General features: G+C 41.4%; 1 pseudogene; it reads right to left on the bottom strand.

The window, feature by feature from the left end:
- Positions 1-3007: 3007 nt before the first annotated feature.
- LOC139756219 (uncharacterized) lies at positions 3008-3813 on the bottom strand (annotated as a pseudogene).
- Between the last annotated feature and the right edge of the window lie 18250 nt (positions 3814-22063).

Below are 22063 nucleotides of genomic sequence, written 5' to 3'. Positions count from 1 at the left end.
AGAGAGAGGCATTTGGACGATTTTAGCAGGGATATATATATATATATATATATATATATATATATATATATATATATATATATATATATATATATATATTTTTTTTTTTTTTTTTTTTTTTATACTTCGTCGCTGTCTCCCGCGTTTGCGAGGTAGCGCGAGGAAACAGACGAAAGAAATGGCCCACCCCCCATACACACGTACATACACACGTCCACACACGCAAATATACATACCTACACAGCTTTCCATGGTTTACCCCAGACGCTTCACATGCCCTGATTCAATCCACTGACAGCACGTCAACCCCTGTATACCACATCGCTCCAATTCACTCTATTCCTTGCCCTCCTTTCACCCTCCTGCATGTTCAGGCCCCGATCACACAAAATCTTTTTCACTCCATCTTTCCACCTCCAATTTGGTCTCCCTCTTCTCCTCGTTCCCTCCACCTCCGACACATATATCCTCTTGGTCAATCTTTCCTCACTCATTCTCTCCATGTGCCCAAACCACTTCAAAACACCCCCTTCTGCTCTCTCAACCACGCTCTTTTTATTTCCACACATCTCTCTTACCCTTACGTTACTTACTCGATCAAACCACCTCACACCACACATTGTCCTCAAACATCTCATTTCCAGCACATCCATCCTCCTGCGCACAACTCTATCCATAGCCCACGCCTCGCAACCATACAACATTGTTGGAACCACTATTCCTTCAAACATACCCATTTTTGCTTTCCGAGATAATGTTCTCGACTTCCACACATTCTTCAAGGCCCCCAGAATTTTCGCCCCCTCCCCCACCCTATGATCCACTTCCGCTTCCATGGTTCCATCCGCTGCCAGATCCACTCCCAGATATCTAAAACACTTCACTTCCTCCAGTTTTTCTCCATTCAAACTCACCTCCCAATTGACTTGACCCTCAACCCTACTGTACCTAATAACCTTGCTCTTATTCACATTTACTCTTAACTTTCTTCTTCCACACACTTTACCAAACTCAGTCAGCAGCTTCTGCAGTTTCTCACATGAATCAGCCACCAGCGCTGTATCATCAGCGAACAACAACTGACTCACTTCCCAAGCTCTCTCATCCCCAACAGACTTCATACTTGCCCCTCTTTCCAAAACTCTTGCATTTACCTCCCTAACAACCCCATCCATATATATATCCATATATATATATATATATATATATATATATATATATGTATATATATATATATATATATATATATATATATATATATATATATATATATATATATATATATATATAATATGTGTGTGTATTTGTGTGTATGTGTGTGTATGTGTGTGTATGTGTGTGTGTGTGTGTGTGTGTGTGTGTGTGTGTGTGTGTGTGTGTGTAATAATCACATCATCAGGGGAGACACAAGAGAGAAATATAAGTCATTTGATATACAACGAAGAGACGTAGCTAGGACGCTATATGGTAAACCTGCGATTGTCCAAGACAGACAACGAGCGTATCATAAACTTATCATTTTACAGATTTGATCAACAATAAATATCTACTTTGTATAGACCATCACTAATATTAAGATAATGATTTGTGTGTATTTAATAATAGAAGATTCAATTATATTTCTCGTGGAATAGAGGTGATAACTGAGATGGCATTACTCCAGTCAATACAATGATCATAGTTTATAACGTGATTAAACAAGGCATTTGATTCTTGTACCATTCTTATACTATATTTATGTTGCTTAAGTCTAACAGAAAGATCCTTACCAGTCTGACCAACATAAAACTTATCACAATTTCTACATGGCACTTTATAGATGCACCTAGGAGAATTTTCTGGTGAATTCCTGAATAAGATATTCTTTATAGTATTATTGTTGCTGAAGGCAACATTTACATTAAAGGATTTAAGCAATATGGGAAGCAAAGTGAAATTATTATTAAAAGGGAGAACTAAATGATTCTTGGTGTCAATGGGAGGTTTGAGCTCAACTCTATAAAATGATTTCTTTGCTAACTTAAGGGATTTATCAATGAAAGATCTACTATACGTTTCAGCGGCGGACAAACGCTGTTTTTCGCAAATATCTCGTAAATGATTCATAGTATCATTATGATATTTCAGCACACTATCTTTAACACCCGGGCCAGATGTATGGCTGACATCCCACATTGCTATATGTGTTATGTGAGGAGTTTACTCGTGAAAAAAAAAAAAAATACAAAGCCGAGTAGTCATATTGACGCTTTCGAAGGAAAGTGTGACCCCCCCAACACCCTCCCAATTCCCCCCCTTCTCGCCCTCGTTATCCCTCTTCTTCTCCCCCTAACTCCTCATCACCCAACCTTGTGTCCCTCCCTATTTTCCCATAACGTTAGTATATAATCATAATAGAATGTTATGTAGGTGTATATGTATAGGTATGATTATTAACTAACAGTATGGTACAATTCCATAGACGCAAGACGTATCTCACGTTGATAATTACTGTACAACAACATATTTACATACATGTAGTATGTAGATGGTCGATTTTACAGTCCTTATGGTCAACCAAGTGAACACGATGTACTGCCATTACCTGTGGTCTGGACCTTCTAGGAAACGTTATTGCTATTGTTAGTACATACTGTGTACCTACCCATCATAAAGTGTTAACCTGGTCCAGTTAATATACTGTCAGTTTGTTGACTGGTCTCTTTCATATTTATATTATCACGAAATTATAATCTGCATATATTTTCGCCCTCTCTCTCTCTCTCTCTCTCTCTCTCTCTCTCTCTCTCTCTCTCTCTCTCTCTCTCTCTCTCTCTATATATATATATATATATATATATATATATATATATATGTATATATTATGCTTAATAGTCATTGATATATATATATATATATATATATATATATATATATATATATATATATATATATATATATATATATATATATATATATATATATAGTACTGTAGGAGTAAAATGATGACAATATAAGAAAACCAAATTTATTCGTAATCACTATCAAAGAAAACGTCATCGTCTTCATCATCACTGGTGATGTTAATAATAACGGGTTCGACTCCCTCGTGTATGTTGTCAGTCCTCCAGTATTCTTCAAATTTACGGGAGTGCTGAACAGCTCCCGCCCACACGTCCTTGTGTACCAATTGCCTGGCTTCTTCCAATCTTGCCTTTAGGTCCGTCCGGGTAAACCGCTGGAGTGTGGAGCGCATATGACGCTTCATAAATCCTCATACTTGCTTGATGGCGTTGAGCTCGGGGTGGCCAGGTGGCAACCGTATGACCTTGTGGCCCCACATACGGATGGTGTTGTCGATCTTATACTGGGGCTGTGGACGGTTCTGCTGGCAGAGGACCAGTAGCTCAGGGCGAGTAGCAGCAGGTGGGATGGAAATCTTGCGCTGTTCCACCCACCTGATGAGGTCCGCCTTCCTGGTGGCTGTGGTAGGGCATCGACTCTCCTCCGTCAGCTGGCTGTGGTATGGTGCATTGTCTACCACAAGTACCGATGGCTCTGGCAGTGACGGAAGGAGCTGCGTTGTTAGCCATCGCAGGAACAGTTCGGCATTCATTTCTCCATGATAATCACCCTGGTTGGTCTTGGCTGGGTAGCACAGGTATGAGCCGTCAACAAAGCCTTCGTCCGTGCCACCTGCGACCACTACATATCGCTCCCCTTCACCAGGTGGTGGTACCTGACGACTGTACGTGGTGTTGCTTGGAGCCTGTGTGGTATCTACTCACTCCCTACTGTGGCCCATCCTGGTGGTAAACCACGTCTCATCCACATATACCTCCTGCCTTCCCTCCTCTCGGTGGCGCTGTAGAGCCCGGAGAGCGTCAATCCGACGACACACTACGTCCAGCGATTCCCTCCTTACATACATCTTTCGCTGTGACAGTCTGTATTGAAATCCCATGGTGTGCAGGATCCGCCAAACTGTTGTGTCAGAGGTATCCTCCGGGAGGATACCATGTGTTTTCAGGTCCGCTGATATGACTCTCAGCTTTAGATATTGTTTTACCGAAAACTTCTTGTGGATGTGGCGCCGTATTGCACCGACAGTAAAGTTATCACAAACAACCGATGTAGGGTGGTGGTGGTGCCGGTGTGGAAGGGGAGGAGGCTGTGGTGATGGTGTTGACTATGCCCCTCACTCTTGACACAGTCATGCCCACGATGTGCGCAACTCGCTCGTAAGTCTGTGTGCATAAAAATTAATGTTATGTTACACATTTCGGTCCACCTCACTATGATAATTAATATGACATTGCGACACAATACAGTCTGCTTTACTTTCATATTTCATATGTATATAAATGGAATAATGTATGTTCGAACCAGAATATATTGTCTACGCACCTATTCAAACTTATGTACGTTCTACCGCGGGTGCATTCACGTTTGTACAACGTGACAAGACGAAGAACAAACGCTGTCCTGCATGCACGGGGGCAGAAGGACAACATTGTTGCTGATGATGACCGCGCGCGCCTCGGCAGTCGCTAGTGTTGTAGCCTCGGGATGGGGGTACCCCATACCTCAGAGAGGGGGAGGGGATATAGAGGACTGTGGATATTATATTAAGGCATATATTTAAAGCTCACATGAAGTACCCATAAACGATTGCATTTGGTTGGCCAAAACCAAAACTGACTTCATCCTTCTCGTCGCCGTCGACACGTCGGTTATTAACAACGGGATTACCTGTTGCTTTCATGGTCGTTTGACGCACTCTGGTTTTCACGTCCACACACAATAAGTATTACATATTATTACCAATGTATGATACGTATATACATACTGTCATACCTATTATTCATGTACGTAATTAGAATAAGACAAAATCAAATATAGACGATGGATGGTGTAAATATGGGGTTGAAGACGGAAATGGGGAGGGAGATACTGCGATATTGGAGTGGGGCGGGGTGGGGGGAGTGGTATGGGGGGGGGTGTTCGAGGTGTTGAGGGAGGGTTAGACGAGTACCCCACACTCGTCCGATTCTCTATAACGCCTTCGATATGATGACTGGCGTAGGCTTAATATCACTCAGTAAACTCCGCACATAGTACATATAGCAGTGTGGTATGTCAGCCATGAATTACGCCCGGGTGTTAACGATAGTGTGCTGAAATATCATAGTGATACAACCATTCGTTTAGCAAAAATTTGTGAAAACCAGCGTTTGTCCGCCGCTGAAACGTATAGTAGGGTACTTTAACTTAAATCCAATAGAATATATCTTCTCAAACTCATCATCAATAAACTCTGGACTACAAATACGTAATGCCCTAAGGAACATAGATTGAAAAGATGATAATTTAACTCTGTCATGTTGAGATGAGTAATAATGGACATATGAGCATACATTGGTAGGTTTTCTGTATATAATAAACATAAACTTGTTTCCTTGCTTATGGATCATGCAACCTAAAAATGGTAACATACCATTATTTTCATTTTCTACAGTAAATTTGATGGAAGGTACTAAATTGTTTAAGTAGAGGGAGAAATATTTGTCAATTTTTTCATTAGTTGGCCAAACACAAAGAACATCATCTACATACCTAAACCAAATTGCATTAGAAGGTAAGATATCCTTTAGTAATTTTCTTTAAAAAAATTCCATGTAAAGATTACTTAGTGCAGGTGAAAGAGGGTTACCCATTGCCATACCAAATTTTTGAGCATAATAATCTCCATTGAATTGAAATACACAGTCTTTTATACACAATTTTATCAGTTCAATGAAAACAGACTGAAGCAGGTAAATGAATATCATCCAAATCATCAAACAAATATTCCTACCATCAAGTTTCCTGGTTAAGATGAAAATAATGGTATGTTACCATCTTTAGATTGCATGATCCATAGGCAAGGAAACAATTTTAAGTTTAGCATATACAGAATACCTACCAATGTATGCTCATGTATCCATTATTACTCATCTCAACATGACAGAGTTGAATTATCATCTTTTCAATCTTTGATCCATAGGGCATTACGTATTTGCAGTCCAGAGTTTATTGATGATGAGTTTCAGAAGATATATTGTACTGGATCTAAGTTAAAGTACCTTAGATCTTTCATTGATAAATCCCTTAAGTTAGCAAAGAAATCATTTTAGAGATGAGCCCAAACCTCCCATTGACACCAAGAATCATTTAGTTCTCCCTTTACTTCCCATGCTGCTTAAATCCTTTAATGTAAATGTTGCCATCAGCAACAATAATACTATAAAGAATATCTTAATCAGGAATTCACCAGAAAATTCTCCTGGGAGCAGCTATAAAGTGCCATGTAGAAATTGTGATAAGTTTTATGTTGGGCAGAGTGGTAAGAATCTTTCTGTTAGAATTAAGCAACATAGATATAGTATAAGAACGGGACAAGAATCAAATGCCTTGTATAATCATGTTAAAAACTATGATTATTGTATTGACAGGGGTGATGCCGTCTCAGTTATTAACTCCAACTCTATTATCACGAGAAATATAATTGAATGTTCTATTATTAGATACACAGAGAATTATAATCTTGATATTAGTGATGGACTATCTCATTTCCAGCACATCTACCCTCCTCCACACAACTCTATGTATAGCCCACGCCTCGCAATCATATAACATTGTTGGAACCACTATTCCTTCAAACATACCCATTTTTGCTTTCCGAGATAATGTTCTCGACTTCCACACATTCTTCAACGCTACCAGAACTTTCGCCCCCTCCCCAACCCTATGATTCACTTCCGCTTCCATGGTTCCATCCGCTGCCAAATCCACTCCCAGATATCTAAAACGCTTCACTTCCTCCAGTTTTTCTCCATTCAAACTTACCTCCCAATTGATATGTCCCTCAACTCTACTGTACCTAATAACCTTGCTCTTATTCACATTTACTCCCTCCAGTTTTTCTCCATTCAAACTTACCTCCCGATTGACTTGTCCCTCAACCCTACTGTACCTAATAACCTTGCTCTTATTCACATTTACTCTCAGCTTTCTCCTTTCACAAACTTTACCAAACTCAGTCACCAGCTTCTGCAGTTTCTCACACGAATCAGCCACCAGCGCTGTATCATCAGCGAACAAAAACTGACTCACCCCAAGCTCTCTCATCCACAACAGAATGCATACTTGCTCCTCTTTCCAAAACTCTTGCATTCACCTCCCTAACAACCCCATCCATAAACAAATTAGACAACCACGGAGACATCACACACTCCTGCCGCAAGCCTACATAACCTACATTCACTGAGAACCAGTCACTCCTTTCTTCCTACACGTACACATGCCTTACATCCTCGATAAAAACTTTTCACTGCTTCTGACAACTTGCCTCCCACACCATATATTCTTCATACCTTCTACAGAGCATCTCTATCAACTCTATCATATCACATACATTCTCCAAAGCAAACACCTGATCCACACATCCTCTACCACTTCTGAAACCACACTGCTCTTCCCCAATCTGTACATGCCTTCACCCTCTCAATCAATACCCCCCCCCCCCCATATAATTTCCCAGGAATACTCAACAAGCTTATACCTCTGTAATTTGAGCACTCACTTTTATCCCCTTTGCCTTTGTACAATGGCACTAAGCAAGCACTCCGCCAATCCTCAGGCACCTCACCATGAGTCATACATACATTAGATAACCTTACCAACCAGTCAACAACACAGTCACCTCTTTTTTTTTTAATTAATTTCACTGCAATAACATCCAAACCCGCTACTTTGCCAGCTTTCATCTTCCGCAAAGCTTTTACTACCTCTTCTCTGTTTGCCAAATCATTCTCCCTAACCCTCTCACTCTGCACACCATCTCGACCAAAACACCCTATATCTACCACTTTATCATCAAAAACATTGAACAAACCTTCAAAATGCTCACTCCATCTCCTCACATCACCACTACTTGTTATCACCAGCCCATTGGCCCCTTTCGCTGATGTTTCCATTTGTTCCCTTGCTTACGCACTTTATTTACCTCCTTCAAAGCATCTTTTTTTTCTCCCTAAAATTTAATGATACTCTCTCACCACAACTCTCATTTGCCCTCTTTTTCAGCTCTTGCACCTTTCTCTTGACCTCCTGTCTCTTTCTTTTATACATCTCCAAGTCATTTGCAGTATTTACCTGCAAAAATCATCCAAATGCCTCTCTCTTCTCTTTCACCAAAAGTTTTACTTCTTTATCCCACCACTCTACCCTTTTTAATCTGCCCACCTCCCACGCTTCTCATGCCACAGGCATCTTTTGCGCAAGCCATCACTGCTTCCCTGAATACATCCCATTCCAACCCCCACCCCACTTACGTCCTTTGTTCTCACGTCCTTTGTTACGTCCTTTGTCTCTCCTGGTACTTCCTCGCAAAAGTCTCCTTCCCAAGCTCACTTACTTTCACCACTCTCTTCACCCCAACATTCTCTCTTCTTTTCTGAAAACCTGTACTAATCTTTACCTTCACCTCCACAAGATAATAATCAGACATCCCTCCAGTTGCACGTCTCAGTACATTAACATCTAAAAGTCTCTCTTTCGCGCGGCTATCAATTAACACGTAATCCAATAACGCTCTCTAGCCATCTCTCCTACTTACATATGTATACTTATGTATATCTCTCTTTTTAAACCAGGTATTTCCAATCACCAATCCTTGTTCAGCACATAGATATATAAACTCTTCACCATTTCCATTTCCAACACTGAACACCCCATGTACACCAGTTATTCCCTCAACTTTCACATTACTCACCTTTACATTCACCCATTACTATAACCCGGTCTCGTTCATCAAAACTACTAATACACTCACTCAGCTGCTTCCAAAACACTTGCCTCTCATGATCTTCCTTCTCATGCCCAGGTGCATATGCACCAATAATCACCCATCTCTCTCTATCCACTTTCAGTTTTACTCATATCAATCTAGAGTTTACTTTTTTACACACTATCACATACTCCCACCACTCTTGTTTCAGGAGTAGTGCTACTCCTTCCCTTGCTCTTGTCCTTTCACTAACCCCTGACTTTACTCCCAAGACATTCCCAAACCACTCTTCCCCTTTACCCTTGAGCTTCGTTTCTCTCAGAGGTAAAATATCCAGGTTCCTTTCCTCAAACATACTACCTATCTCTCCTTTTTTCTCATCTTGGTTACATCCACACATATTTAGACACCCCAATCTGAGCCTTCAAGGAGGATGAGCACTCCACGCGTGACTCCTTCTTCTGTTTCCCCTTTTAGAAAGCTAAAATACAACGAGGGTAGGGTTTCTAGCCCCCCAGCTCCCATCCACTTTAGTCGCCTTCTACGACACGTGAGGAATGCGTGGGAAGTATTCTTTCTCCTCTATCCCCAGGGATATTTATATAGTGATGGTGTATACAAATTAGATAACTTTATTGTTGATAAAAAGTTGTAAAATGATAAGTTTATGAACGCTCGTTGTATGTTTTGGACAATCACATGTTTACCAAATGGCGTCCTAGCTTCGTCTCTTCGATGTATATCAACTGATTTATATTTCTCTCTTGTGTCTCCCCTGATGATGTGATTATTACACGAAAGTGCACTTGGGAACTTATCGTGTTTCATTTTCCCCGTGGACTCATAGAAATATATATATATATATATATATATATATATATATATATATATATATATATATATATATATATATATATATATATATATAATTTGCTTATGGATGGGGTTGTTAGGGAGGTGAATGCAAGAGTTTTGGAGAGATGGGCAAGCATGCAGTCTGTTGTGGATGAGAGGGCATGGGAAGTGAGGCAGTTGTTGTTTGCTGATGATGCATCGCTTGTGGCTGATTCGGGTGAGAAACTGCAGAAGCTGGTGAGTGAGTTTGGTAACGTGTGTGAAAGAAGAAAGCTGAGAATAAATGTGATAAGAGCAAGGTTATTAGGTACAGTAAGGTTCAGGGACAAGTCAATTGGGAGGTAAGATTGAATGGAGAAAACCTGGAGGAAGTGAGGTGTTTTAGATATCTGGGAGTGAATTTGGCATGGGATGGAACCATGGAAGGGGAAGTGAGTCACAGGGTGGGGTAGGTGGCGAAGGTTCCGGGAGCGTTGAAAATTGTGTGGAAGGCGAGAACAATATCTCCGAGAGCAAAAATGGGCATGTTTGAAGGAATATTTGTTCCAGCAATGTTATATGGTTGCGAGGCGTGGGCTATAGATAGGGATGTGCGTAGTAGGGTGGATGTGTTGCAAATGAGATGTTTGAGGACAATATATGGTGTGAGGTGGTTTGATCGAGTAAGTAATGAAAGGGTACGAGAGATGTGTGGTAATAAAAAAAGTGTGGTTGAGAGAGCAGAAGAGGATATTTTGAAATGGTTTGGTCACATGGAGAGAATGAGTGAGGAAAGATTGACCAAGAGGATATATGTGTCAGAGGTGGAGGGAAGGAGGAGAAGTGGGAGACCAAATTGGAGGAGGAAAGATGGAGTGAAAAAGATTTTGATTGATCGGGGCCTGAACATGCAGGAGGGTGAAAGGCGTGTAAGGAATGGAGTGAATTGGAACGATGTGGTATACCCGGATCGACGTGCTGTCAATGGATTGAACCAGGGCATGTGATGCGTCTGGGATAACCATGAAAAGTTTTATGGGGCCTGGATGTGGAAAGGGAGCTGTGGTTTCGGTGCATTACACATGACAGCTAGAGACTGAGTGTGAACGAATGTAGCCTTTGTTGACTTTTCCTAGCGCTACCTCGCGCACATGCGGGGGGAGGGTTTGTCATTTCGTATGTGGCGAGGTGGCGACGGGAATGATTAAGGCAGCAAGTATGAATTATGTACTTGTATATATATATATATATATATATATATATATATATATATATATATATATATATATATATATATATATATATATATATATCTTTTTTTTTTTTTTGCTTTGTCGCTGTCTCTCGCGTTTGCGAGGTAGCGCAAGGAAACAGACGAAAGAAATGGCCCAACCCACCCCCATACACATGTATATACATACGTCCACACACGCAAATATACATACCTACACAGCTTTCCATGGTTTTTCCCCAGACGCTTCACATGCCCTGATTCAATCCACTGACTGCACGTCAACCCCGGTATACCACATCGATCCAATTCACTCTATTCCTTGCCCTCCTTTCACCCTCCTGCATGTTCAGGCCCCGATCACACAAAATCTTTTTCACTCCATCTTTCCATCTCCAATTTGGTCTCCCACTTCTCGTTCTCTCCACCTCCGACACATATATCCTCTTGGTCAATATTTCCTCACTCATTCTCTCCATGTGCCCAAACCATTTCAAAACACCCTCTTCTGCTCTCTCAACCACGCTCTTTTTATTTCCACACATCTCTTTTACCCTTACGTTACTTACTCGATCAAACCACCTCACACCACACATTGTCCTCAAACATCTCATTTCCAGCACATCCATCCTCCTGCGCACCACTCTATCCATAGCCCACGCCTCGCAACCATACAACGTCGTTGGAACCACTATTCCTTCAAACATACCCATTTTTGCTTTCCGAGATAATGTTCTCGACTTCCACACATTCTTCAAGGCTCCCAGGATTTTCGCCCCCTCCCCCACCCTATGATCCACTTCCGCTTCCATGGTTCCATCCGCTGCCAGATCCACTCCCAGATATCTAAAACACTTACTTCCTCCAGTTTTTCTCCATTCAAACTTACCTCCCAATTGACTTGACCCCTCACCCCTACTGTACCTAATTACCTTGCTCTTATTCACATTTACTCTTAACTTTCTTCTTTCACACACTTTACCAAACTCAGTCACCAGCTTCTGCAGTTTCTCACATGAATCAGCCACCAGCGCTGTATCATCAGCGAACAACAACTGACTCACTTCCCAAGCTCTCTCATCCCCAACAGGCTTCATACTTGCCCCTCTTTCCAAAACTCTTGCATTCACCTCCCTAACAACCCCATCCATAAACAAATTAAACAACCATGGAGACATCACACACCCCTGCCGCAAACCTACATTCACTGAGAACCAATCACTTTCCTCTCTTCCTACACGTACACATGCCTTACATCCTCGATAAAAACTTTTCACTGCTTCTAACAACTTGCCTCGCACACCATATATTCTTAATACCTTCCACAGAGCATCTCTATCAACTCTATCATATGCCTTCTCCAGATCCATAAATGCTACATACAAATCCATTTGCTTTTCTAAGTATTTCTCACATACATTCTTCAAAGCAAACACCTGATCCACACATCCTCTACCACTTCTGAAACCACACTGCTCTTCGCCAATCTGATGCTCTGTACATGCCTTCACCCTCTCAATCAATACCCTCCCATATAATTTACCAGGAATACTCAACAAACTTATACCTCTGTAATTTGAGCACTCACTCTTATCCCCTTTGCCTTTGTACAATGGCACTATGCACGCATTCCGCCAATCCTCAGGCACCTCACCATGAGTCATACATACATTAAATAAACCTTACCTACCAGTCAATAATACAGTCACCCCCTTTTTTCAATAAATTCCACTGCAATACCATCCAAACCTGCTGACTTGCCGGCTTTCATCTTCCGCAAAGCTTTTACTACCTCTTCTCTGTTTACCAAATCATTTTCCCTAACCCTCTCACTTTGCACACCACCTCGACCAAAACACCCTAAATCTGCCACTCTATCATCAAACACATTCAAGCAAACCTTCAAAATACTCACTCCATCTCCTCACATCACCACTACTTGTTATCACCTCCCCATTTGCGCCCTTCACTGAAGTTCCCATTTGCTCCCTTGTCTTACGCACGTTATTTACCTCCTTCCAGAACATCTTTTTATTCTCCCTAAAATTTAATGATACTCTCTCACCCCAACTCTCATTTGCCCTTTTTTTCACCTCTTGCACCTTTCTCTTGACCTCCTGTCTCTTTCTTTTATACATCTCCCACTCCATTGCATTTTTTCCCTGCAAAAATCGTCCAAATGCCTCTCTCTTCTCTTTCACTAATAATCTTTCTTCTTCATCCCACCACTCACTACCCTTTCTAATCAACCCACCTCCCACTCTTCTCATGCCACAAGCATCTTTTGCGCAATCCATCACTGATTCCCTAAATACATCCCATTCCTCCCCCACTCCGCTTAATTCCATTGTTCTCACCGTTTTCCATTCTGTACTCAGTCTCTCCTGGTACTTCCTCACACAAGTCTCCTTCCCAAGCTCACTTACTCTCACCACCCTCTTCACCCCAACATTCACTCTTCTTTTCTGAAAACCCATACAAATCTTCACCTTAGCCTCCACAAGATAATGATCAGACATCCCTCCAGTTGCACCTCTCAGCCACATTAGCATCCAAAAGTCTCTCTTTCGCGCGCCTGTCAATTAACACGTAATCCAATAACGCTCTCTGGCCATATCTCCTACTTACATGCGTATACTTATGTATATCTCGCTTTTTAAACCAGGTATTCCCAATATATATATATATATATATATATATATATATATATATATATATATATATATATATATATATATATATATATATATAGATGAGAGAGCTTGGGAAGTGAGTCATTTGTTGTTCGCTGATGATATAGCGCAGGTGGCAGATTCGGATGAGAAAATGCAGCTGGTGAGTGAGTTTGGTAAAATGTGTGAAAGTAGAAAGTTGAGAGTAAATGAGAATAAGAGTAAGGTTATTAGGTACAGTAAGATTGAGGGACAAGTCAATTGGGAGGTAAGTTTGAACGGAGAAAAACTGGAGGAATGTGAAGTGTTTTAGATATCTGGGAGACGATTCGGCAGCGGATGGAACTATGGAAGCGGAAGTGAGTCACAGGGTGGGGGAGGGGACGAAAGTTCTGAGAGCGTTGAAAACTGTGTGGAAGGCGAGAACATTACCTCGGAAAGCAAAAATTGGTACGTTTGAAGGAATAGTGGTTCCAACAATGTTATATGATTGCGAAGCATGGGCTAGAGATAGGGTTGTGCGGAGTAGGGTGGATGTTGGAAATGAGATGTTTGAGGGCAATTTGTAATATGAGGTGGTTTGATGGAGTAAGTAATGAAAGGGTAAAAGAGATGTGTGGTGATAAAAAGAGAGCCGAAGAGGGTGTTTTGAAATTGTTTGATCACATGGAGAGAACAAGTAAGGAAAGATTGACAAAGAGGATATATGTGTCAGAGGTGGAGGGAACGAGTAGAAGTGGGATACAAAATTGGGGGTCGAAGGAGGGAGTGAAAAAGATTTTGAGCGATCGGGGCCTGAACATGCAGGAGGGTGAAAGGAGTGAAAGGAATAGAGTGAAGTGGAACGGTGTGGTATACCGGGGTCAACGTGCTGTCAATGAATTGAACCAGGGCATGTGAAGCGTCTGGGGTAAACCATGGAAAGGTTTGTCTGGCCTGGATCTGGAAAAGGAGCTGTGGTTTCGGTGCATTATACATGATAGCTAGATACTGAGTGTGAACGAATGTGGCCTTTGTTGTCTTTTTCTAGCGCTACCTCGCGCGCGTGCGGGGTGAGGGAGTTGTCATTTCATGTGTTGCGATGTGGCGACGGAAATGAATAGCGCAGCAAGTATGAATTATGTACTTGTGTATGTATGTATATGTGTGTGTATGTATATATATATATATATGTATACGTTGAAATGTATAGGTATGTATGTGCGCGTTTGTGGACGTGTATGTATATACATGCGTATGTGGGTGGGTTGGGCCATTCTTTCGTCTGTTTCCTTGCGCTACCTCGCTAATGCGGGAGACAGCGACAAAGTATTATAAATATGTATATATATATATATATATATATATTCCCTGGGGATAGGGGAGAAAGAATACTTCCCACGTATTCCCTGCGTGTCGTAGAAGGCGACTAAAAGGGGAGGGAGCGGGGGGCTGGAAATCCTCCCCTCTCGTTTTTTTTTAATTTTCCAAAAGAAGGAACAGAGAATTGGGCCAGGTGAGGGTATTCCCTCAAAGGCCCAGTCCTCTGTTCTTAACGCTACCTCGCTAATGCGGGAAATGGCGAATAGTTTGAAAGAAAGAAGAATATATATATATATATATATATATATATTATCTATCTATCATACTTTGTCGCTGTCTCCCGCGTCAGCGAGGTAGCGCAAGGAAACAGACGAAAGAATGGCCCAACCCACCCACATACACATGTATATACATACACGTCCACACAAGCACATATACATACCTATACATTTCAACATATACATATATATACATACCCAGACATATACATGAACATAATTCATACTTGCTGCCTTTATTCATTGCCATCGCCACCCCGCCACACATGAAATGACAACCCCCTCTCCCAGCATGCGTGCAAGGTAGCGCTAGGAAGACAACAAAGGCCACATTCGTTCGCACTCAGTCTCTAGCTGTCATGTATATTGCACCGAAACCACAGCTCCCTTTCCACATCCAGGCAACATATATATATATATATATATATTTTTTTTTTTTTTTTTTTTTCATACTATTCGCTATTTCCCGCAATAGCGAGGTAGCGTTAAGAACAGAGGACTGGGCCTTTGAGGGAATTTTCCTCACCTGGCCCTCTTCTCTGTTCCTTCTTTTGGAAAATTAAAAAAAAAATAAAAAAAAACGAGAGGGGAGGATTTCCAGCCCCCCGCTCCCTTATATGTATATATATATATATATATATATATATATATATATATATATATATATATATATATATATATATATATATATATATATATATATATATCTTTCTTTTTTTCATACTATTCGCCATTTCCCGCGATAGCGAGGTAGCGTTAAGAACAGAGAACTGGGCCTTTGAGGGAATATTCTCACCTGACCCACTTCTCTGTTACTTCTTTTGGAAAAAAAAAAAAAGAAAAATGAGAGGGGAGGATTTCCAGCCCCCCGCTCCCTTCCCTTTTAGTCGCCTTCTACGACACGCAGGGAATACGTGGGAAGTATTCTTTCTCCCCTATCCCCAGGGATAATATATATATATATATATATATATATATATATATATATATATATATATATATATATATATATATATATATATATAGAACCTTTTATGTTAATAATGTTGGGGTGCCACTCCAGTTCAAGAGATACAGAGGCCATTTGAAGAAGAAAGAGACACTATCATATTCTAATCCTCACACACATAGACATACCCACACACACAGGGTAACAGGGAGATCAAAATACTGCAGAAATATGAGACAAAAGTCAGCAGTGGTCAGACAAATGGCTTACATACTTAAGATGAAAAACTAAGTTTACACATCACAGCGCAATTATCATGTGAAAAAGAACCATGGAGTACATTTCAAATAAAACTTAATCAAGAAAGCATATGAAGCTGGTCATAAGCAAAGCAAATTATTTGGACATTAGGTAGAGGAGTTCTGCACTCGGGCCCCATCTCTTGCACAGTATGTGTGAATGTTTGTGGCTATGCTTGCATGCAGGCATGGATGTGTGTGTGTGTGATTGTGTGCCAATCAAAATACCCAGATTTACAGCAAACTTAAGCAAATACAATGCAAGCTTGTGCACATCAAAACAGCATGACCGAGAATGACAAGTGACAGTTTAGATCAACTTTCTATTGTTTGTTTCATTGACTCCTACATGATAATAAACAATGACATGAAAAGGTGACTGACCCATCTACCTCAAATGGCTGATCTACTTGTTCCCTGTCAGTAAAACAGCTGCCAAGGCCTGTCAATAATTCTTCTGACTTAAATTTTGGTCTTAGAATAATTCTTTCACCAAAAGAGATACACCTTTGACAAGTCAGTATCAAAACAAAACTCATTTACATCACTTCTGCAACTTAATACAGTTCAGTGATATGACATAACCAAATTGTTTTTATGAAAGCTAGTAACTAACTAAGCAACCAATTTTATATTGACCATGATTTATGGTTACCTACACAATACATTTTGCTCTATAAAGTGGGCAAATAAAACATAAAAAAATGTTCTGAAAAAGTGAATTTACAATATCATAGGTATATTTTTGGTATCAGAATGAAAAAATGTTAAGTTGCAATACCCTCTAAAATCATTAGGCAGTCTGCTATATCATAACATCAGTGATTTTGGGTACTACCTCAACTTTCAAACAGCAGCTTTCTTCGGAATAACAATGGTTGTATAAAGATAATGTGCTTCACATTATAAGAAAGTACATTATCAATGTAGAAAAGTAACAAAAATAAAAGTTAATCCCAAATCTGATTCAGCTAAAAAGGTACACTCAACATTCTCCACTAACCAGTTTGTGTAACACTAGTTAGAAGCTATCAGGTCCACAAACATTCTCTGCTAAACAGTTTGTGTAACAATAGTTAGAAGCTAACATATTCTGAGTCATCTGTTAGATATTTTCATCTACATGTCTTTTTAAAGAGGATACCACAAGAAACACTTTTAAGTCACTGGTCACCACAAATGTAGTTCTATTTTAGACATATATATATATATATATATATATATGAAGATTTGTGGAGGTTTTCAGAAAAGAAGAGAGAATGTTGTGGTGAAAAGAGTGATGAGAGTAAGTAAGCATGGAAAAGAGACATGTTTGAGGAATCTGAGAGGAGTGCGATGTATTTGGGGAGGCAGTGATGGTTTGCGCAAAAGATACTTGTGGCATGAGAAAGGTGTGAGGTGGGTAGATTAGAGAGGATTAGTGAAAGAGAAGAGAGAGGCGTTTGGGCGATATTTGCAGGGAAGTAGTGGAGATGACTGGGAGATGTATAAAAGAAAGCGGCAGGAAGTCAAGAGAATAGTACAAGAGGTGAAAATGAGGCAAATGAGAGTTGGGGTGAGAGAGTATCATTAGATTTTAGGGGAGAATGAAAAGATGTATTGGAAGGAGGTAAATGAAGTGCGTAAGACGAGAGAACAAATGGGAACATCGGTGAAGGAGGCTATGGGTTGGTAATAACAAGTTTTGGTGAAGTGAGGTGATGGAGTGAGTATTTTGAAGGCTTGTTGAATGTGTTTGATGATAGAGTGGCAGATATAGGGCGTTCTCGTCGAGGTGGTTTGCGAAGTGAGACGGTCCGGGAGAATGGTTTGGTAAACACAGAAGAGGTAGTGAAAGCTTTGCGAAAGATGAAAGCCGGCAAGGCGGCGGGGATGGATATTATTACAGTGGAATATATTAAAAAAGGGGATGACTCTGTTGTTGATTACTTGGTAAAGATATTCAGTGTATGTATGATTCAGGGTGAATTGCCTGAGGATTTGCGGAATGCATGTATAGTGCCATTGTAGAAAGGCAAAGGGGATAAAGGTGAGTGTTCAAATTTCAGAGGTAAAAGTTTGTTGAATATTCCTGGGAAGTTATATGGGAGGGTATTGATCGAGAGGCTAAAGGCATGTATACCGCATCAGATTGGGGAAGAGCAGAGTGGTTTCCGAAGTGGTAGAGGATGTGTGGATCAGGTTTTTGCTTTGAAGAATGTATGTGAGAAATACTTTGAAAAACAGTTGGATTTGTGTGTGGTATTTATGAATCTGGAGAAGGCATATGATAGGGTTGATAGAGATGCTTTGTGGAAGGTATTAAGAGTATATGGTGTGGGAGGTAAGTTGCTAGAAGCAGTGAAAACTTTTTATCAAGGATGTAAAGCTTGTGTACGAGTAGGAAAGTGATTGTTTCCCAGTGAATGTCGGTTTGCGGCAGGGGTGCGTAATGTCTCCATGGTTGTTTAATTTGTTTATGGATGGGGTGGTTAAGGAGGTGAATGCACGAGTTTTGGAGAGAGGGGCGAGTATGCAGTCTGTTGTGGATGAGAGGGGTTGGGAAGTGAGTCAGTTGTTGTTCGCTGATGATACAGCTGTGGCTGATTCGGGTGAGAAACTGCAGAAGCTGGTGAGTGAGTTTGGTAAATGGTGTGAAAGAAAAAAGCTGAGAGTAAATGTGAATAAGAGCAAGTTTATTAGGTTCAGTAGGGTTGAAGCACAAGTTAATTGGGAGGTAAATTTTAATGGAGAAAAACTGGAGGAAGTGAAGTGTTTTAGATATCTGGGAGTGGATTTGGCAGCGGATGGAACCATGGAAGCGGAAGTGAGTCACACGGTGGGGGAGGGGGCAAAGGTTCTGGGATTGTTGAAGAATGTGTGGAAGGCGAGAACGTAATCTCGGAGAGCAAAAATGGGTATGTTATATGGTTGGGAGGCATGGGCTGTAGATAGAGTTGGTCGGAGTAGGGTGGATGTGTTGGAAATGAGATGTTTGAGGACAATATGTGGTGTGACGTAATTTGATCGAGTAAGTAATGAAAGGGTAAGAGAGATGTGTGGTAATAAAATGAGTGTGGTTGAGAGAGCAGAAGAGGGTGTGTTGAAATGGTTTGGTCGCATGGAGAGAATGAGTGAGGAAAGATTGACAAAGACGATATACTTGTCAGAGGTAGAGGGAATGAGGAGAAGTGGGAGACCAAATTGGAGGTGGAAGGATGGAGTGAAATTTTTTTTGATCGATCGGGACCTGAACATACAGGAGGGTGAAAGGCGTGGAAGGAATAGAGTGAATTGGAACGATGTGGTATACTGGGGTCGACGTGTTGTCAGTGGATTGAACCAGGGCATGTGAAGCGTCTGGAGTGAACCATGGAAAGTTTTGTGGGGCCTGGATGTGGAAAGGGAGCTGTGGTTTCGGTGCATTACACATGACAGCTAGAAAGTGTGAACGAATGTGGCCTTTGTTGTCTTTTCTTAGCGCTTCCTTTTGTGTGTGTGTGTTTGTGTGTGTGTGTGTGTGTGTGTGTGTGTGTGTGTGTGTGTGTGTGTGTGTGTGTGTGTGTGTGTTTGCTATTTCATGTGTGGTGGGGTGGCGACTGGAATGGATGAAGGCATGATGTATTGAATATGTACATGTGGGTATATGTATATTTCTCTGTGTATATGTATGCATACGTTGAAATGTATAGGTATGTATATGTGCGTGTGTAGGCGTTTATGTATATAATGTATATATGTATATGTGTGTGTATGAATATTTTTACGAACTCAATACTTATTCGGGCAAGGTCGCCAGTAACATATATGTTACAAATACTATACTGATCCTTGTCTTGCAAGGACGTTAGATTTGTTATGTTTCACAACACAGGATAACACTATCTGAAAGTTATGGGATTAAAACAAACACCAGCTTTAGAATTACTTATGATGAAAGAATTTAAGCGTACAAAGTGAAAACATGAATCAGGCATGAATCATTTACGGTAACACTGAACATGAGATTAACATTGAACATGAATTTAACATGGAACATGAGTTAACATTCCAGATAAGATTTCAAACCAGGAGATCTCTCTCCTTTATGACAAGTTCACTATAGAAATATGACACAAGACATTCGTTGGGCAATGTTATTTCACTTAGCTAAACCTGACGTGACACAGTAAGCATCTTACAATCTAGGTCCGCGGTGGCTACGGGGCTCGTGACAGGGAAAGCCTACATTACCTTGCTGGGCTCGGGACTGCTGAAGGAATCGACTCCCACACGATCGTCTGAGCCTTTTATCTGAAGGACCAGCAAGGCAGGAACAGCTAGCCACGCCTTGACCCGCCACCTATGGCTACGATAGGTCGGAATGACACAATTGCCCTTGATAGGTCAAAAGACTGATTGTCACGCCCTCATCCCGACGTGATTGGCTGGAGGAGGACTATGGTCCGGCCCTCATCTTGCGTAGATTTCAAACTCCTTTGTTCCCTTGTTCACGACAGCAGCGGACGTACGGGATGACATACCCACAACTTGACCTGACGCCACTGATAAGGGTTCGGGTGCTGGAGGACTGGTCAACATCTGCTTCAAAACAGGATTACTAAGACAAGTAACTCGGTCAGGGAAGTGAGATCCGAGCCTGGGCAACAACACCCTACACAAAGGCACACCATACACAAAGACACATCATACATATATACGAACATGTGGGCACTCATACCATGTTCGTAACACCCCCCTCGTTAAAGGAGAAAATTCCTAGAAGAGGAATTTTCTCACCTTAAGAGCGGATAAACAATCAGCTAACACATCATGTGCGCCAGCAGTATGGTGAATATCGTGTAAATTTAAAAAAAAGTAGGGTTCCTAACTGATGAGAGGCTGTCTCACACTGCTCATTCCAAATAGATCTGACATCCTTCTTTAATAAACCTGTCAAGGGGGTTGCGACTGCGAAAAACTACTAATAAACATTCTGTAATACCCAACCATACCCATAAAACTTCTCAGTTCTCTCCGAGATCGGGGGCACTCATCTACGGGCTAATAATGGGACCCTTACGGTCGGTGGAAGGAGGGGACTGACAAAACTCTGGCAAAACTCTGGGTGTGTCGACAGCAGGGCAGACCTTTCCACCCGTCACTTCGCAGGTAGGTACTAAAGCTTCTACGTCCACATCATGGCTTCAACCCTCACCCACTGACAGCAAGGCGGACCTCTGCACACGTTGTTTCGCTTCCCACTTCCCGTTTGCTCCTCCGCCCGGTTCCCAGGTCTCCGAGGCACTCGCAGCTACGTCGTCGACTTTGTCACACACGGCTACCGTTGGACGTAGGATGATGCAGACCAGCACCGTCGGTTCCAAAGAGGGAGGATCACGGCTGAAATATGGCTTAAGCAAGTTGACTTGGCATAACCTCCGACCTCTGCGCCTATCGGGGGTAGAGACAAAGTAATTTGAGTCTCCTACACTCTGGATAATGGTGTAGGAACCCTGAAAACGGACAGCCAAGGGTTGACCCGGCTGCTGTAGTGGAAACCACACCTCGTCGCCCGTCTCTACGCTTCTCAATCCAGACCGTCTGTCAAGCCATCTCGTCCTCCGTTCCTGAGTCTCTCTTGAATGGGTACGAGACAAATCCTCAGTCTCACTGACTGACTCTCGTACGGACTCGAAACGAGCACAGGAGGTATCACACAGCTTCTCCT

The sequence above is a fragment of the Panulirus ornatus genome, chromosome 21, assembly GCF_036320965.1.
Source record: "Panulirus ornatus isolate Po-2019 chromosome 21, ASM3632096v1, whole genome shotgun sequence".
In the NCBI taxonomy this organism is placed as follows: Eukaryota; Metazoa; Arthropoda; class Malacostraca; order Decapoda; family Palinuridae; genus Panulirus; species Panulirus ornatus.
Note: the sequence above shows the minus strand (reverse complement) of the source record. Positions and strands in the feature narration are given on the sequence as shown.